This window comes from Amblyraja radiata, chromosome 14, assembly GCF_010909765.2.
Source record: "Amblyraja radiata isolate CabotCenter1 chromosome 14, sAmbRad1.1.pri, whole genome shotgun sequence".
NCBI lineage: Eukaryota > Metazoa > Chordata > Chondrichthyes > Rajiformes > Rajidae > Amblyraja > Amblyraja radiata.
Window position 1 is genome coordinate 35756011 of NC_045969.1, and position 18903 is coordinate 35774913.

General features: G+C 41.3%; 1 long non-coding RNA gene across 1 annotated transcript; it reads left to right on the forward strand.

Annotated features, from left to right (window-relative positions):
• The first annotated feature begins 1743 nt into the window (after positions 1 to 1743).
• On the forward strand, positions 1744 to 18425 carry LOC116980916. The gene is made up of 3 exons (XR_004414100.1): positions 1744 to 1754; positions 13386 to 13393; positions 18395 to 18425. It is a non-coding gene; the product is annotated as an uncharacterized LOC116980916 (long non-coding RNA).
• Positions 18426 to 18903: the final 478 nt, after the last annotated feature.

Sequence of the window (18903 nt, forward strand, 5' to 3'; positions counted from 1 at the left end):
ATGTTCTCCAGATATGCTGCCTGACCGCTGAGTTACTCCAGCGCTCTGTGTCTTTTTTTGTGAATGAGCATCTTGTGTCTCCCGAGGACTTTATTCCTTGGAGCTCAGGAGACTGAGGGGTGGTCTTACAGTAGTGTATAAAATCATTTGAGGTATAGTTAGAATGAGTGCACACACTCTTTTTCCCAGGGTTGGGAATCAAGAACAAGGGGGCATAAGTTTAAGACGAGAGGGAAAGATTCAATAGGAAGCTAAGGGGCACCCTTTCCACATAGAAGGTGGTGGGTATGTGGAACGAGCTACCAGAGGAAGTGGTTGAAACAGGTACAAAGCGACATTTGAGGAACATTGAGACAGGTACATGGGTAGGAAAGGTTTAGAGGGATATGGGCCAAACATGGACAAAGGGGACTAGCATAGATGGGGCATCTTGGTCAGCATGGATGAGTTGGACCCCAGGGGTTGCTTCTGTGCTAAATGACTATAATTGTAGTAAATCACGTACAAAATCTCCACGTGCCAATTGTATAATCATGTCTTCATTTAATACAACAAGCCTCATGGTATGAAATAACAGCACCAATATTTCAAAATAAAATTGGGATAGTTTAAACTGCTGCTTACCATATCCTAAGCTTTACAAGAGCTTCTTTGCCACATTTTTCCAGACCTTTGCAAAACTGTACTGTAAAATATTATATCACTTTCGATACTTACCTTCTAATTAATTCTTAGACATTCTCAGCAATCAAAGAAAATTGCAAACTAGTTTTCTCTTTAGTAGCAAAACCTTGAGTTGTCCATAAATAATAGGCCAATGAACCTTTCCATCTTATTTTTATTGATCTCAGTTCTATGACCTTGTTTGAACTGGTGCCTATCAACAAAAAACACCTTTACATTGACCTCAATTGAAAAATATCATGTCAGTACTCAAAGCTACAATAAAGATCAGTTCTTAATGGCATGTGCAGAGAAAATATCTACATTGGACAAATAGGTCTCAATAATTGTCTTTTCTCCTTTGTTCTAAAATGTTCCCAGCATCTTACCATTGAATAAAAACTAAAATGATGTTGCAATATTTCACTTTCAGTATCTGTGAGTTCATACAGTGGTATCATTGTGATCCTACTTTTTCATGTTGTTTATATGCTTGTAGCCTTACTTACTTTTGGATTTTATATTCCTTGGTGATTTAGTTTGACGTTATTCTTTGCTATCCTGGTTGTTTTATCTAATTTTTTTTTTGCCAAATTGTGAACATATTTTCAATAATTGTATGCCTATTTCTTCATCCCTCATTAATACAGATGTAACATACATATTTTAAATGAATTAACATCATCACTAAGACAGCCAACAAATCAATGTCATCCAAATGCATTAAAACTTAATCTGTAAATGTCACAGCCAGTAATTATTTTAGCTTGAAATACTTTGCTTCATCATCGTCAGATTGCTAAGGTAATGGTCCAAACGTGACAAGTCCAACAGAGTTGATGGGGTAGAAACTAAGCAGTATCAGCAAAGGTTTGCTAAATGGTCAGTGCTTTGTTTAAAGTCTGCTGCTGGAAGTGTTCTCACTTGTTGCACTTAGGGAGATTGAATGTGAGGGAAAAGTATACAGTTAATGGCAAGACCCTTCACAGTATTAAGGATCTTGGAAGTTCGTGGAAGTTCATGGCTCACTGAAGGTGGTAGCACAAATAGATAGGGTGGTAAGGAAGGTGCTTACCTTCATTTTGTATATAGTTCAGTACAATACATAGTCACTTAGATACAACTTAGATAAACATCTCAGATACAGTACAATTGTATAGCAGTAGTACACAGTATACAGCATCACCAGTTTGGTGCCATTATCAAATCCAAGTTGTTTTAAGTACAAGGTTTTGGACCTGACCATGAGGCCCGTTGTGCTGGAGGTGTTGTGGGGTCAGCCTGGCTAAGCGTTGCCGAGGTGTCGGGTGAGTGTTGATGGCTGGGGATTAGTGGCATGGCTAGCGGTCAGGTCTGTACTCAGGTAGAGCTGCTCTGCGTTTTTCTGTCACAAAGATATACTTTATTCAGAGTGAGGCCGCACGCAAATTGGAGGAACAGCGCTTCATATTTTGCTTGGGTAAAGCTTACAACCCAGTTGCAAATGAACACTTAATTCTCAAATTTTAGGTAACCTTTACTAACACCTCCTGCCCCCCCGCCCGCTCCCCCCCTTTCCCTCTTTCCTCCATTACAAGCGGATGAGCTAGTTCCATAGTTCACAACTATGTATCTCTCTTGGGATCACACCAGTCTCAAGCCTCCAGGCAGACTATCAGGGAACCTCCTTGCCTGAGGTCATTTGTTGCCGGCCCCGATTTGTCTTGTTTTTTCTTTGCTTCCAGTCCCCCCCCCCACTCCCACCCAACCACCCCCCCCCCCCCTCTGCCTAGTACAATCAGTCAGAAAGAGGGTGCCAACCCAAAACAAGAGATGCTGCCTGACCTGCTGTTATTCTAGCATTTTGTGTCTCTCTTTGGTATAATCAGAATCCTTTTTATTATATTCCACTTTATTCATAACATTTGATAATATAAACTACCAGGTATTCACATGGCATAATTTACAGTAATACATTTAATTTATGCATAAGATTCACAATTTTATTTTGGTTTAGAGATACAGCATTAGAAACATTGTCCTAAGCCCACCAAGTCCACGCCAACCATTGATCACCCGTTCACACTAGTTCTGTTTTATTCCACATTCTCAGCCACTTCCTAATAAACCAGGGACGATTTACGAAGGGCATTAACCAACCAACCACACAGACTAATACTTGGGCACTAAATTAAATTGAAATTCTTGAGTCTTAAACGATGCAATAGATTTGATCGGATAAGGTGAAGCTTCAAGGATCCTGAATGCTCAGGGATTTGAGCACTGTGTTCCCTTCTAGGTTTGAGTCAACCTAGTTCAATGCTTATTCAAAGAAGAAGTAGCTTTCTTGGGCAGCATGACTTCAGGAACTGCAGACCTTTGTTCTGATTGCTCCTTCAAGCATTTTCATTTTGCTTTCAAAGATGATTTTACAGGTTTTCCATCTTTAAAGCAAAAGCTTTCCCAAGGTTTTGAAATTTCTGTGCCTTAAGCATTTATATTTCTATTTTTAATATCTGCCTATAAGGAATCAAAATCTAAAAATAAAAACAGAAAATGCAGATCAGGCAGCATCTGTGGAAAAAGAATCAGTAACATTTCAGGTAGATGACCCCTGGAAAGAATTGGGGACGAGAGAAACAAGCTATTTTCAGACATCTTTTTACTGAGGCAAGTATTATGGGCATACAAGTTTTCAAGAAAATATATTTTATTGAAGACAGCTGCCTCATAACTATAATAGCTGATGCAATGATGTAAAACAAGTCATTTCACATGGTACATTCTGTTCTTAAGTTATACTAGCCATCGTAATACTACAATAAAACACAAAATCTTGACTTGCTGGTTCAGTACCAGGTTAGGCAATGCATTTCCCGTGGAACCTTTTCCAAGTGTCATTATTATCCCTCCTTGTCTTGCTCCATCTCAGATGTGCATGATCATAGCAGAAAACAAAGACACATCTATTCCCATTAGAATGACTATTGTACCTGTAATGGCAGCTGATGAGTTGTGTTCTATATGCCTGGCAATTGGTTATTGGAATCCTTCAGAGAATCAACAAAACAAACAACACGTTGAAATCATTTAGACAGACTATTAAATCCATGCAGAATTATACATGTGGTCAATTGTTAATATTTTATCTTGTTCTTTAACTGTTCATTATCCAAATCATTAACTGTAGAGAAAAGGAAATTAATGTTGAACACAAATCAATGCCAGCTACATATGATGGGTGTGCATTGACTCTGAGTAAAATGAATTGTTCAAAATCTCTGCAGTGAAAAGATTTCTGTAAAATTTGGATTTTATTAATATAGGCAATAGAAAAGGGAAAGAAGGCACATTCAAAGATCCAGGAGAAGTATGTCAAAACATATTTGAATACAATGAAGAATATTTAGGTATATCATGCCAACTTAGTCATGAAGAATATTGTAGTGTAGGAAAGACTGTATTTTGATCCTGATCTGTTCAACTGGATGACACATAAGTCATGCTCATTTATTTGAGGTGGGCTAATGAAATTTGGTGTACCAATGTTCTGTATAATGCTCCCTGACGTAGAACCGCATATGACAGAAAACGAGCCACATTTGAGAAGCAACACCAGCCATGATCTTGATTTGCCATGGACATTGTCCCTACTGATCCACCTATCGCTTTCCAGTTTTGCCTCACTCCTTCCCTTCCTTTCTACCAGCTAACTCCCCACTAATCCATCAGACTATGGATGATCCTGACTCGAATCATCGCCTGTCCATTTCCCTCCACAGATGCTGCCTGACCCATTAAGTTCCTCCAGTACATTGTGTCACAGAGTAATGGAGCGAAGGAAACAGGCCCATCGACCCAACTTGCCCACACCGACCAAAACATGTCACATGAACACTAGTCTCACCTGCCTGCGTTTGGCCCATACCCCTCTAAACCTATCCTATCCATGTACCTGTCTAAATGTTTCTTATACAATGCGATAGCCTCAACTACTTCCTCCAGCAGCTCGTTCCATATTTCTACCACCCTTTGCTCAATTTGCGTAAGATTTTATTTGCTGGACCCACTACCATTCCCACCATGGAGAATGGTTGGGCTTCAGAACAGAGTTGATTTTGCCGCAGAGTAGGGAATAGATTTTGCAATATTGTAGAATAGATAGTAGTTTGAAAGATTTATCATACAGTGGTGTCAAAGAATGGTGTTATAGTGGAGAGTCCCAAAGACGGTCATCCGGAATGTTCTTGCCGGTCTCTCGGCTCCTCAAGCAGCTGTGCTCCAATCCCCATGCCTGAAAATCTGCCCCCAGGTTTCTCCAAGTTAAACGGTTATTCAGAATAAAGGGGGAGTCAATAATGCAAAGATGTAATATTTCACAAGTTGTGGAGTGTCTTTTTAATACTCCAAAGAATGTCATTATTACAGGTTGACCCTCATGGTGCCTTGCTGCTGTGGTTCTTGCAGTACTCAGTGGCACCGTGTCTGTGCCAAAAATATTACTTCCTCTCGTCCAAAATCCATTAATTCAATTTATTCCAGTTTATGAAAAGCTTAGCAAGGACAGAATTCTTAAGGAGGAAAAGATAATGGCAAATACAGATTGTCCTCAGGTTATGACTGGATGCTGGTACATACAAAGATTATACAAACGCTGGCCTGCGGCCTACAACATCTGGAAGCCGCAGTCTCCGATAAGGAGATGGCCGATTGGGAGCGCCGGGTGTGTTCGACCTGTCCCGACGTCGACGTTCCGACCATCCCGACCAGAGGGTTGAACATCGGGCCGTCCGTAGCGGCAACTACGGAGGGTCAGGGCCCCGACCACGGGTGAACAAGGGAGGAGGAGGAGGAGGACTGTATTGCCTTCCACCACAGTGAAGAATGCTGTGGTGGATGTCTGGGTTGAATTATATTGTGCATTGTGTTCTTTTTTAATTGTAACGCTGCATGGTAAATTACATTTCACTGCACCTTATGGTGCATGTGACAAATAAATTTGAACTTGAACTTGAACAAGTATTTATGGATATTGGAACATACAAACAAGCTCGCATAATGGTATTAAAATCAAAAGACCAATGTATAGAGATTTATTCGTTCCAATGGAAGATAAGAGCAAGTATTCTCTCTCTCTCCCTTCTCTCCCCGCTCTCTCCCCGCTCTCCCTTATCTCTTGCCCCTCGCTCTCCCCTCTCTCCCCGCTCTCTTCCTTCTCTCTTGCCCCTCTCTCTCCTTTCTCTCTCCTCTCACTTCTATCTTCATCATGGGCTGATTGATTGAAAGATACAGAATTGGAACAAACTCTTCACTGCCGAGTCCACACCAATCGTGTCACCTGTCCACACTAGATCTAAGGAAAGACACAAAACGTGTCGTTTCCACACTAATTCCATGTTATCCCACTTTTGCATCCACTCCCTATACATTAGGAACAATTTACAGAGGCCTATTTACCCACAAACCCGCATGTCTGAGATGTGGGAGCACCTGGAGGAAATCCACGCGGTCACAGGGAGGACGTGCAAACTCCACACCTACAGCACCCGAGGTCAGGATCAAATCTAGTCACTGGCGCTGTGAGGCAGCGGCTTTACCAGCTTATTTTCAACCCTGTGTGCTTTTGATACCACCCATTACAAAACTGTGAAGATATGGTGACTGTATCGAGTGAATTTAGTGTGTTTTGGGATTTATAGACAAATCAACTTATGGACATCTGCAAAGACATAACCCAACCGTAACCAGGGACAACCCGTACTTGCATATCTGATATTGATGTTCAAGATTCATTGCTTGCTATCTGAACATGAAATGAATGAAGTTACTGAACCCCTGGCAGATGTTACCCAGTGCAGTTTCGCAAGCAGATTTCCCCAGTCTGGTTACTGGGGAACAGCAAGAAATTGGCACTCAACCAAGAGACTGTGTTGAACAACTGGAGTCTCTGTTAAGGTGTATGGGACTTCCATGTTCAGGGATACTTGCACAGCAGTCCTGAGCTTCCCATAGGTAATAGAGGGAAATATCAAACATTGCACATTCTCAGGAAATCCCAGGCTAAAAACTGAAGTAGCAGTTTTATTGTCTCTATTCAAGCTTATATGATTGCAAAGGGAACAACATTCTTGTCTTTCATGCTATATTGAGTGCAATCTCATCTTTAAAGATGTAATTCCTTTCCTTTGCAGTTCTAATGGCTACATAAAGTATTTTACCGTATTGTTCATTAGGTAGCAACTCCTGTTCATTTTTATTCCAATGCAACACACACACAGAAGATAAGAAATAATTCTGTATTAAGACTTTAGACTTTAGACATACAGCATGGAAACAGGCCCTTCAGCCCATCAAGTCCACGCCGACCAGCCATCACCGTACGCTAAGCCATTCACAATCGGGATAATTTTACAATTTACCGAATCCAATTAACCTACAAACCTGTACGTCTTTGGAGAGTGTGAGGAAACCGGGGCACCCGGAGAAAACCCACACGGCTGCAGGGAGAACGAACAAACTCCTTACAGACAACACTAGTAATCAAGATTGAACCTGGGTTTCTGGCGCTGCAAGGCAGCAACTATTACTGTGAGTTAACAGAAGCAGCAACAATGTGAACACAGGGATAAGAATTTAAAATTGGGCACTGGCAACCCTTTACTTTTGTTACATTATCTTTAAAAAATCTAAAACAAAATGTGGTAAAGCAGCTAGAAATCTTTGCAATGTAGTGAAAAGAGCAAACATTTTCAAGTGTCATTCTTTGATCAACTTTCTGCTGGTGTTACAGATTCAATAGCCGCCTGTTGCTTGACAGCCAGTTTAGATTAAACATTATTTCCTGTGAGTAGCCACACATCGGGTCGCTAGAAGTGTCACTTATAATGAAGCACTGCTTCCAGTAGCATTCATTAAGAAAAATGATAATTTGATTTTCCATTGCGGTTTGCTTGTATTTGAATGTTTGATTTACAAAGTACTAAATAGGAATAAGACATAGCTACTTTATAGCACTAAAGTAGTTTCAAGTGCTTGTATTTTTCAAAGGTCAGAGAAGAAATCCATTAATTAGGAACTGTTGAACCTCACTTCTGTATTCATAGATCAATTAGGCAATTTCAGAATTAACTAATTTGATGTTTGATTGTTACACAAGCTGTTAGATCAATACTGAACATATATATTTTTTGTCCGAGAAATCATTCCGAGTGGTACTAATTAAAAATGACAGATCATTGACTTCTAGAAATTAACAATCAGAAAGCTTAAGGAATGCTTATTAACACATTGTTCATGCATTCCACAAAAAGATTACAAGATTCATAATGTCCACAAAATAACAATCAGATAGATTAAGCATTTCCTTTTTACTCATTATTCTTGCCATTCCACACAAAGATCACGCTCTCTGAGCTTGTTTGTAAATGTATAAATAATGATGTAATAGTCTGATCACAGTTCATCTCAGCATATAAATCCTAATGACCCCACATTGCAGCAGTTAATTGTCTCTTCAATGATTTTCTCCGTGATTCTAACTGGAAGTTATTCCATTTATTGATTGCACTTTATATGAAAAAGTTCCTGAAATCAGTCCTATAATAATCCTTTACTGGTTTGAACAACTTCACATTACTGGATTGTTTTCCCGTTAAACCCCCCCACCCACCCCACCCACCCACCTCCTTCAGATAGTCTTGTTCTAGACCAAAAATCTTAAGTTACTCCATTCTTCAGCCATGTCAGGCTGATGACACTGGTGACTACTTTAATTCCTCTCAGCTTTGCCTCTCTTCTATATATATCTTTTTTTGGTGTTGTTACTGAAATTGATAGGAAACAATTAGGTAGGTTTAGGACCCTTCCCATTCATCCTCACAAAATGTAACACAAATGCAAGAATGTAATTCTTAGCATAAAATTTCATCTTGGAGCTCTTCTGCCATTCTAACAGGCTTATCTCCTCGATAAAGAGACTAAATAAAGTGAAACATTTACTGCTGCAGTATTTTTTCAAACATAGATTAAGTCCCAAAGACATTCTCACAGTGGAAAATGATGTTCTTTCAGTGCTCTCCTACTCTGTGTTCTTGTAAGTTAATTGTGACAAATGGAACTGTTGACTTGGGCTCCCGCCCATTTTCTTCACCACATAATGAGCCAAGAAGAGCCAATTAATTTTGCAATAGGAAGTCAGAATAATCTCAGTGGGTCAATGATAAAGGTATATTGAGTGCTTTATGTAAAAATAAGGTGTCCCAGTATATTCATGATATCATCACCAATCCTTAACCTTTTACCTTAAGAAGCTATTCCAATTCCCTGTCCTAATGTCACTGGCTAAAGCACACATCCACATTCTGCTACGCACTTAAGGAATAGAATCATTAAGGCACAGATAAAGGTCTGATTATGCCCCTCGGTGGTATTTTAAGACAAAGTTAAATTTAAGCTATTGTCTCAACATCTACTTTAGTATTAATTGGATTACAACAATAATACGCTGGGTGATCATTGGCAGAACAAATGACACAGCACCATAAAAAAAAGTGCTAGCAATATCAAATGTGCTAACCCTATGTGATTTTATCAGGATACCAAATTATCATCACTCATGTGGTAGAACATAATTTGCTCGTTTTAGTCTTATCACTTTGGTTATGCAGGAATAATCAAACAGGAAAGGCGGTTGGAAAAATGTGTGAAATGGAAGAATCCCCTTGAAAGATCAGTTTGTAACTCTATCTGCAGAAGTCAATTATAGCTGGATATAGCTGGCTGCAAAGAAAGCAATTCCTTATTTCTTGATTTTGTTAGAAAGAAGAAAATATCCCGGCAGCGTATTGATCTGTAATTTACAAAGATTCAGCAGCAAATTGTATTTATAAAGGAGTTTACAACAATGCTTTATCTAACAGTGAAGGAAGACATAAACAGTTAAAATAAAACTAAGTAAGCCACAAAGTGTTGGTGTAACTCAGTCTGTAATGCAGTCTGAAGCAGGCAGTGTGAAGAAGGGACAAAAAGTGATGGAGTAAATCAGCGGGTCAAGGAACATTTCCGAAGAAGTGTCTCAACCTAGAGCGTCATCCATCCATGTACTCCAGAGATGCTGCCTGACCCGCTAAGTTACTCCAGCACTTAGTGTCTTTTCTTGTATAAACCAGAATCTTTAATTCCCTGGTATCTCCAAGCTAACTAAGGCATGGTTGTAAAAAGGGACTGTAGCAGATTGGACATTGTATTGGCTTATTAGTCTTCCTCTTGATTCTTCTTAAGACGGACTGTAGTTAATCAAAGCTACCAAGAGTCCACTCAGAAAATCTATGTCTCAGAAAATTCTGAATATATATATGTCTGCAATGCTAGATTTTCTTTGTATCCGTACCTCGCTGTGCTTGTGCACATGAAAATAAACTCAACTTGACTTGAAAGTCCTTCTGATGCTCTGGGATTTTTAGATTCCCTTGTGCCATTTTTTTAATCCATTGTTGGTCCCACTTAAGTGTTTCACTGCATGCACCATAAGAAAATCTACTGAAGTATTTCCCTTGGAGATATTGTGCTTCAATAAACTTCTGATGTCTCTCGTCATGGCAGTTTATGGCATAATCCTTATTTTATTTTTATTTTGGAAAAACGCAAAATGCTGGAGTTAAATGCTGCCTTTCCCAGGTGAACCAGCATCCGCAGTTCCATCTTTCTACATTTTTACTTTTATTTCCTTTTCTTTATGCTTCCCATTTGGGTTCTTGTGGATTTATTGAGATTTTCTCCGCTACACATGTGCTATTATTATTGTGTTAGGTAAAGGAAATTAATAGTTAGTAAATCCTTAAGCATGTGAATAAAACCTTTCTCAATGCTAGAGTGTTACTTAAATTTTTATCTTCTTGCTAATGGCTTAATGCCTGCACCTCATGTCCTTGTATTTCAGATGCAGGCTTTACCAAAACTTAGAGAAACAAGTAACTGCAGGAGCTAGTTTACAAAAAAAGACACAAAGTGCTGGAGTAACTCAGCAGGTAAGGCAGTATCTCTGGAATGAATGGATAGGTGACATTTCAGGTCAGGACCCTTCTTCAGAAAAAGGCATGTGCAAAGCAAATATCAGCCTGACCCTGGGTTTTTTGGGACATAAGTTTAGTTTAGTTTAGTTTATTATTGTCACATGTACCTAGGTACAATGAAAACCTTTTTTGTTATGTGCTCTCCAGTCAAAGAAAATACTATACATGATTACATTTCCTCACTGGAAGGAGGCACAAGGAAGTCCAGATGCTGGAATCATGGAAGCACAAAGTGCTGGAGGAACTCAGTGGGTCAGACAGCATCTGCAGAGGACGTGGATAGTCGACATTTCGGGTCGTTTGTCTATTCCCTCCAGAGATTCTGCCTAACCCACTGAGTTACTCCAGCTCTTTGCGATTCCTATTACTAAACTATTAAACTAAACTATAACAAACTAAACTAAAGTGACATTGAAACATGCATAATGTTTCATGCTGCTCCTCACACCCAGAGTCCTCTGTTCATGTGCCATATGCACAGAGGACTTAGTACAAAAAACTTGAAGTACATAAGTATCTGATTACATTCTAGTTACTGGATTTTAGATAAAATTCTATGTTCTATCTCCAAAAAAAATCATTAGGTTACACGATAGAATTTCTAGGCCAAAGTCTTTTTTAAGCATTAGATTTGGTCCTGTGAGGCCTGAATCAATGCCTTCCAGTCAGCAGATTCCTACTGCTCCAGTATCACCACCACTTGCTTATTCTTTCTTACACTGTGATTCATTGGATGTCTGTGCCCTCTTCAAACTCACTACCTAAATCTCCTGAGGTGGATGTTTCTCTGCTGACAGTGCAGCACGTTGGGTGTAAAATGCAAGGTGCTGTGAGACGCTGCCTTCTTCACAGCTGATTTCTAGTCTCGCGCTTGATATGACATTGTATAATTAGACTAGTAGTGCACTTCCAACTCTGTATCTCTACGCATTCACAGCTGACATGCCAGTGCAATGTGATATATCAGCCTGATGTGTTTAATTAAAATATTGTTTGAGAGATTAAGATGGGAGAGATTTAGACTCATAATTTGATGTCTGTATAATTCTGGCTAAAAATATATCATTGGTCGGTGATGTAAATACACCATTTAGTAGTGTAGGTATGTTGTCCACTGCCTCCTAACTTTATTCCATTGACATTGTTGTAATGTATTTTGGAGACAGTTTAAAACACACTGATGCAACTTTCCACTGACTACATCCACACTTCACATTGCCATGGCAAGGCTACCAGCATAATCAAGGAGCAGTCTCACCCCGGTCACTCCCTTTTCTCCCCTCTCCCATCAGACAGGAGGTACAGAAGCTTGAAAATCCATACCTCTAGATTCAGGGCAGGGCCGGCCTAAAGCCAATTGGACCAATTGTTCCCAATTGGGCCCCATGCCTAAGGGGGCCCCGCGCTAGAGTAATATACTCTCGGCTCGGGTAGATCTACCCCAGGTGGAGGGGGCAGAGAGGGGTGGAGAGAGAGTAGAGGGGTGGAGGGGGAACAAAGGGGTAGACAGGGAGGGGTGTGTGAGGAGGAATGGAGAAGGGGGAGAGGGGGAGGTGGGTCATTCCCTCACGGTCCCGGGTCAGCGATCCCGCCCCTCCAGTCACCGTGCTTCATGCACGCAGCCCCGGCTCCACCCCTCTCTCTCCTCGGGGAGACGTGGTGAACAATACAGGGAGGGCCGACCGGGCCGGGGGTTGGAGCAACATTTACAAACCTCGGCCTCAGCTCACTCCTGTCCTTAGTTCAACACCCCAGCATCCGCTCTTGCCGCCAGCCCTCTCCCTACCATCTCTCCTTCCCTCCCTCCATTCCCTTCTTCCCTCCCACACACTCACACATAACGCACAGACAACTAACACACACACATCTAACACACACACACACACACACACACACACACACACACACACACACACACACACACACACACACACACACACACACACACACACACACACACACACACACACACACACACACACACACACACACACACACACCTAAGTCAGGATGGGGTAGAAGCCCAAAGGGTAGGATGGGGCTGAAGCCCAAAATTTAATACCTGGACTGGTTTTTCGCCAATGGTTATTGCTTTTCCTGGATCTAGTTAATTAAATTACTTTTTTGTTTTCATTTCACAGTCACTAAAACAAGTGGTATTGTAACTAAAAGGTACACAAAATTGCTGGAGAAACTCAGCGGGTGCAGCAGCATCTATGGAGCGAAGGAAATAGGCGACGTTTCGGGCCGAAACCCTTCTTCAGACTGATGGGGGGTGGGGGGGAGAAGGAAGGAAAAAGGGGGAGGAGGAGGAGCCCGAGGGCGGGCGGGTGGGAGGGTGGGAGGAGACAGCTAGAGGGTTAAGGAAGGGGAGGAGACAGCAAGGACTAGCAAAATTGGGAGAATTCAATGTTAATACCATCCGGACGCAAGGTCCCCAGGCGGAATATGAGGTGCTGTTCCTCCAATTTCCGCTGGTGCTCACTCTGGCAATGGAGGAGACCCAGGACAGAGAAGTCGGATTGGGAATGGGAGGGGGAGTTGAAGTGCTGAGCCACCGGGAGGTCAGGTTGGTTATTGCGGACTGAGCGGAGGTGTTCGGCGAAACGATCGCCCAACCTCCACTTAGTCTCTCCGATGTAAATCAGCTGACATCTAGAGCAGCGGATGCAGTAGATGAGGTTGGAGGAGATACAGGTGAACCTTTGTCGCACCTGGAACGACTGCTTGGGTCCTTGAATGGAGTCGAGGGGGGAGGTGAAAGGACAGGTGTTGCATTTCTTGCGGTTGCAACGGAAAGTGCCCGGGGAGGGGGTGGTGCGGGAGGGAAGGGAAGAATTGACGAGGGAGTTGCGGAGGGAGCGGTCTTTGCGGAAGGCAGACATGGGGGGAGATGGGAAGATGTGGCGAGTGGTGGGGTCACGTTGGAGGTGGCGGAAATGGCGGAGGATTATGTGTTGTATTTTCCGGCTGGTGGGGTGAAAGGTGAGGACCAGAGGGACTCTGCCCTTGTTGCGAGTGTGGGGATGGGGAGAGAGAGCAGTGTTACGGGGTATGGATGAGACCCTGGTGTGAGCTTCATCTATGGTGGCGGAGGGGAATCCCCGTTCCCTGAAGAACGAGGACATTTCCGATGCCCTGGTATGGAATGTCTCATCCTTGGAACAGATGCGGCGTAGGCAGAGGTATTGGGAGTAGGGGATGGAGTCTTTACAGGGGGCAGGGTGGGAAGACGTGTAGTCCAGATAGCCATGTGAGTCAGTGGGTTTGTAATGTATGTCGGTCAGGAGTCTGTCCCCTGCTATGTACTTTTCAGAGGTGATCTACACATTTTGTTTGTTACCTGTAAGCTTCCATGTATGCAATTTTACATTAAAATGTAGCTTAGATCTGTTTGGTCCATTAACTCACATGCAGTTTTTAAACGCACATTTTGATTACTTTCCATTCTACCATAGAGATATAAAGTCTATAATAGACTTTATTTATATTTCTATGATTCTACAGACCTTGGCTGGGAACCTGGGGCTCATCAAAATTATTCCCAATTGGGCCCCACACCTTCTAAGGCCGGCGCTGATTCAGGGGACACATCATCAACTGGAGTGTGGTCTTGACCTTCCTTCTATCTCATTGGAGATATGTGAACTATCTTTAATCAGACTTTATCGAACCTAAATGTCATATCGTTACACTAAATGTTGTACCCTTTATCCTTTATTTTTGCACTGTTGATGGCTTGATTGTATTCATGTATAGTCTTTTCTTGACTGGATAGCATACGAACAAAAGATTTTCACTGTAGCTGAGTACACGTGACAATAATAAACTAGACTAAACTATACTGAGTTACTCCAGAACTTTGTGCCTATCTTCGGTATTAACCAGCATCTGCAGTTCCTTTTTACACAGTTGACCGCACAAGAGTCGCCATGATTTAAACGCCATCTTGCACCTTTCAAGTCCAAAATTTTTATTTGAAGATGTTAGTCTTAACTTGGCCATAAAGGCCTGTTGACCTGGTGGCGGCACTGGGTCAGAGTTGCAGGGGTCATCCTGGTCAGCCGATATGTCGATGTTCTCAAAACGCTGCTCCGTCTCTCCGTGCTGCTGCAGGCCGCATCCATTCCATGCGACTGGCCACTTGCAGCTGCGCCATTGCATTGCCCGGCACGGAGAAGGGACAAACAGAATTTTTTTAAACATGCGTAATCAGTTAATTAAGTTGCTTTCCAGATCTGATGCTCAGTTTTGCATGTGGCATTGTTCTGAAGCTTCATTTTAAGCTTCTTCTTCACTCTAAGTGAATGCTGCAAGCTGACAATACAGGGATTCCGGCTCCCACTGTGCAGACTCCCAACAGTCAGCACACGTACACTGTACCAGTTCCAACTGAACCAATAATTATCGTGACTGTACAATTATAATACTGTGGAACTTGAGTATCTGGGCAAGTGCTCTAATGACACCTGGGAGATACTTTCAGGGAATCTTCATCAACTGACTTTGACCTTCATGGAGTGAGGTTGTTCCTTGATCAATTGTGAGTTTCTTCATAGAATGTTATTTTGACTGAGGCTGCCGGTGAATCATTGCGGTAAAATTTTAATGATAACTGAATTAAAATCGAAGACAGCTGATGGTTCATTTTTGTAACAATACCATTTCAATTGAGTTTCTTTGCAAGAAATTACTCTGCTGGTTCCATAATCCTATCCATTCATGTTTTCTTCTTCATGGGATCAATTCCTTCATTTATTAGCATGCATTTGCTTTTCAGTCAATCTCACATATATTAAATTTGCTTTAACAGATAATACTGTTATCTGAGCAGCAATAACTTGGCCTCACTACAGATTGAATAATATGCACAATTATTTTATAGGATATATTGTCAAAAATGATCACTATTCGTTGTATAATCAGACCGAATAACATATGGCTATTGTGTAGGAAAGAACTGCAGATGCTGGTTTAAATCGAAGGTAGACACAAAGTGCAGGAGTAACTCAGCGGGTTAGGCAGCTTCTCTGGAGAAAAAGGACGGGTGACGTTTCGGGTCAGAACCCTTCTTCAGACTGGGTGACATTTTGAGTCGGAACCCTTCTTCAGACTCCTGACCCGCTGAGTTACTCCAGCATTTTGTATCTTTCTTTGGTATAAACCAGCATCTGCAGTTCATTTCTACTCTTGGTGATTGTTGCAAAATGCCAGATTTCTCCATGTTTAGTTAGCAAGGAACAAATCTGCAGTAAATGATCACTCAACTTAGCAGATGCATTGCACGTTTTTAACATTTCTATTCCCAATCAGTTTTATGTAAATTTCATCCAATTTTCCTCACTTAGTTACTGCTATTACACTGCTTCAGTCACGGGCAACTGCATTCTGTGTGGCATGATTGGAAAGCTGTGGAACCTGTTAGCTGTGGAAGGGTCAATTGTAACCATGTATTATATTTTCGCTGACTGGATAGCACGCAACAAAAACTGTACCTCGGTACACTTGACAATAAACTAAACTAAACTACCTGAACCTGCCAGATGGCCATCGCCTCCTCTTCAGGATCCTCTTGTCATAGTTCATAAGTTCATAAATTATAAGTGCAGAATTAGGCGATTCAGCCCATCAAGTCTACTCCGCCATTCAATCATGGCTGACCTCTCGACCCCATTCTCATAACCCCCGAAACCCTTACTAATTAAGAATCCGTCACTCTGTCTTAAAAATATCCATTGACTTGGCCTCCACAGCCATCTGTGATAATGATTCACGGGCTCTCACACATGTTGTATTGCCAGGGAACCCCTATTTATGCAATGATGCCCAGAGGAACTGGTTTGTGCAATAATGTTAAAGTCAGCTAAAATTCCTTTAGCACCTGCCGCACCACTCCCTGTGGACTCTTTCAACTTGAAATAACTATGGTAAGTAATAAACATAAAAACTTAGCAACAGCCCAGGAAACAATTAACTAGCAGCAAAGTACCATGTCATACATGATCCTTAACTTACTCTGCTTGGAAAGACACAAAGTGCTGGAGTAGCTCAGCAGGTCAGACAATATCTCACCTGACACACTGAGGGTCTCCAGCACTTAAAACAGCATCTGCAGTTGCTTGCGTCTACATTTAACACTGCTGGCATTCCTTCTTGCTGCTACTACTTGCACCAAAAATGGAGCATGGCTGTGCCAGGGATTAAACGTCTGTGGCAGACATTTAGAGTGTACAACGATGAACACTTGAGATAGACACAAAATGCTGGAGTAACTCAAAGGGTCAGGTAGCATCTCTGGAGAAAAGGAACGGGTGATGTTTCGGATCGAGACCCTGCTTCTGACTGTGAACACTTGAGATGTTTGTGGACTAAACTGTGCAGTGCGATGAACCAAAGTGACATTATTTTGGTTGTCATGGATGCATTGGGCTTAATGGCCAGTCTTTGTGCCATAAATTTCCATATTTTCATATCATCATGAAAATAAATGGGTGTTTTTGGAATTTGGTCTGAAAACCTGTGAGCATTATGGTGCATTTTCAAAATAATATTTGCACAAAGATGCATCGATAGGCCACTTCTAGCATTCAATAAACTTTCTACTGAACATCATATTTAATATATTGGATAAGCCATTTCCAGGCGTAACAACGGTGTAATTTGTTCATAACACCTTTATTTCTTCATGTTCAAATACCTTTTGTCTCAGGGTTATGTTCAGAATATTTGTTCTAAATTTCAAAAAGCATGCTGTGGCATTCTGCTCGTGAAAGGTCAGGGCTGAAAGAAATTGACGATGCCATTTTTAATTAATTTTTTCCCAGAAAAAGTAATTGCGATTAGGCTGATTCTGATCATGGACAGGCAGCTGCTTAAAATCTTCCTTTCAGTGTCTTGTCGTCATTTACAATATATCTCCTCAAATCTTACAGAGCATTTTATCCAATACTTCGCCCCGTGCTGTTTTGTAAACATATGACCTAATGGAATTGACTGGTTTTTATCTTAGCAGTCTGTTTTGTCTCTTGCTTTCTCTATAAATTGTACTGTTCAATTTGGAAAAGTTTAATCTTCAATCTGGACAATGGTTCTTTGACCTAAAACAATAACTAATTTTCTCTTTGCACAGATACTGCCTATCTTTCAGCATTTTCGATTCTTGCTTCTGATTTCCAGCATCATAAGTTTCTTTTGATTTTCAAATTTATTTCCAAAGCATTTCTTAGTCAACATATGTTCCTTTTGTTGAGATAACTGAGAAAAAAGTCGCCTAAGGGACATGCCCATTACTTTCATAAGCACCCTAGAAATAGCAGGAACAGGCCATTTTTGCTCGCACATCAGGCACCATCAGTTATCAAATGCAGCTTTGTTGGGCACAGCATCATTTATTCACACTCTTTGTCACCATTTTCCATATTTATTTGGCTATCTGTTATATTTTACCAGCCTTTCCACCCATAGTGCGCCATTCAAGCTTGCTCCACCATTCTTTAACATCATGGTTGAGCTTTTACCTCAAGCATCATTTTCCAGCGCTATTTCCTCCTCATCTCCGAAGTAAACCTCAACCCTCCTTCCCCAACCATGCCCCACCCATTCCTAGACAGCTCAGCCAGCAGATAGATCCTCTCTGTGTGTAGCATGTCGAGCCCTTTAAGAATTTTGTTATTCTCTATGAGATCTCTCATTCTTTGAAATTCCCAAGAATACAGTCCCAGTTTCCACAATCTGTCTGCGTACCCACCATCCCTAGAGCAGACTAGTCAATATTTGCTTTTCTCCCTCTCTGATAAATACATCCTTTCTCAAGAGTGAAGAGAGAGTCAAGAGTGCTTTATTGCCATGTGTCACAAAATGGAAAAATGACGTTCTTGCTTGCAGCTGCAGCATAACAGGTCTGTGAATAACGGTCCTCAATGGATAATAAATTGAACAAACAAAAAAACACATCCAATAAATAAAAGAAAAAAATATTATAGTGCAAAAACAAAACAAAGCCCTAAGTTGCTAATGCAACCCAGGCAGTTCATAGTTCAGAATCTAGTTAGAGTTTGTAATGTTTAAGAGCCTGATGGTTGTTGGGAAGAAGCTGTTCCTGAACCTAGATGTTACAGTTTTCAGAATCCTATCTCTTCTTTCTGAAGGCAGGAGTGAAATGAGAGCATGGCCAGGGTGGTCTGGGTCTCTG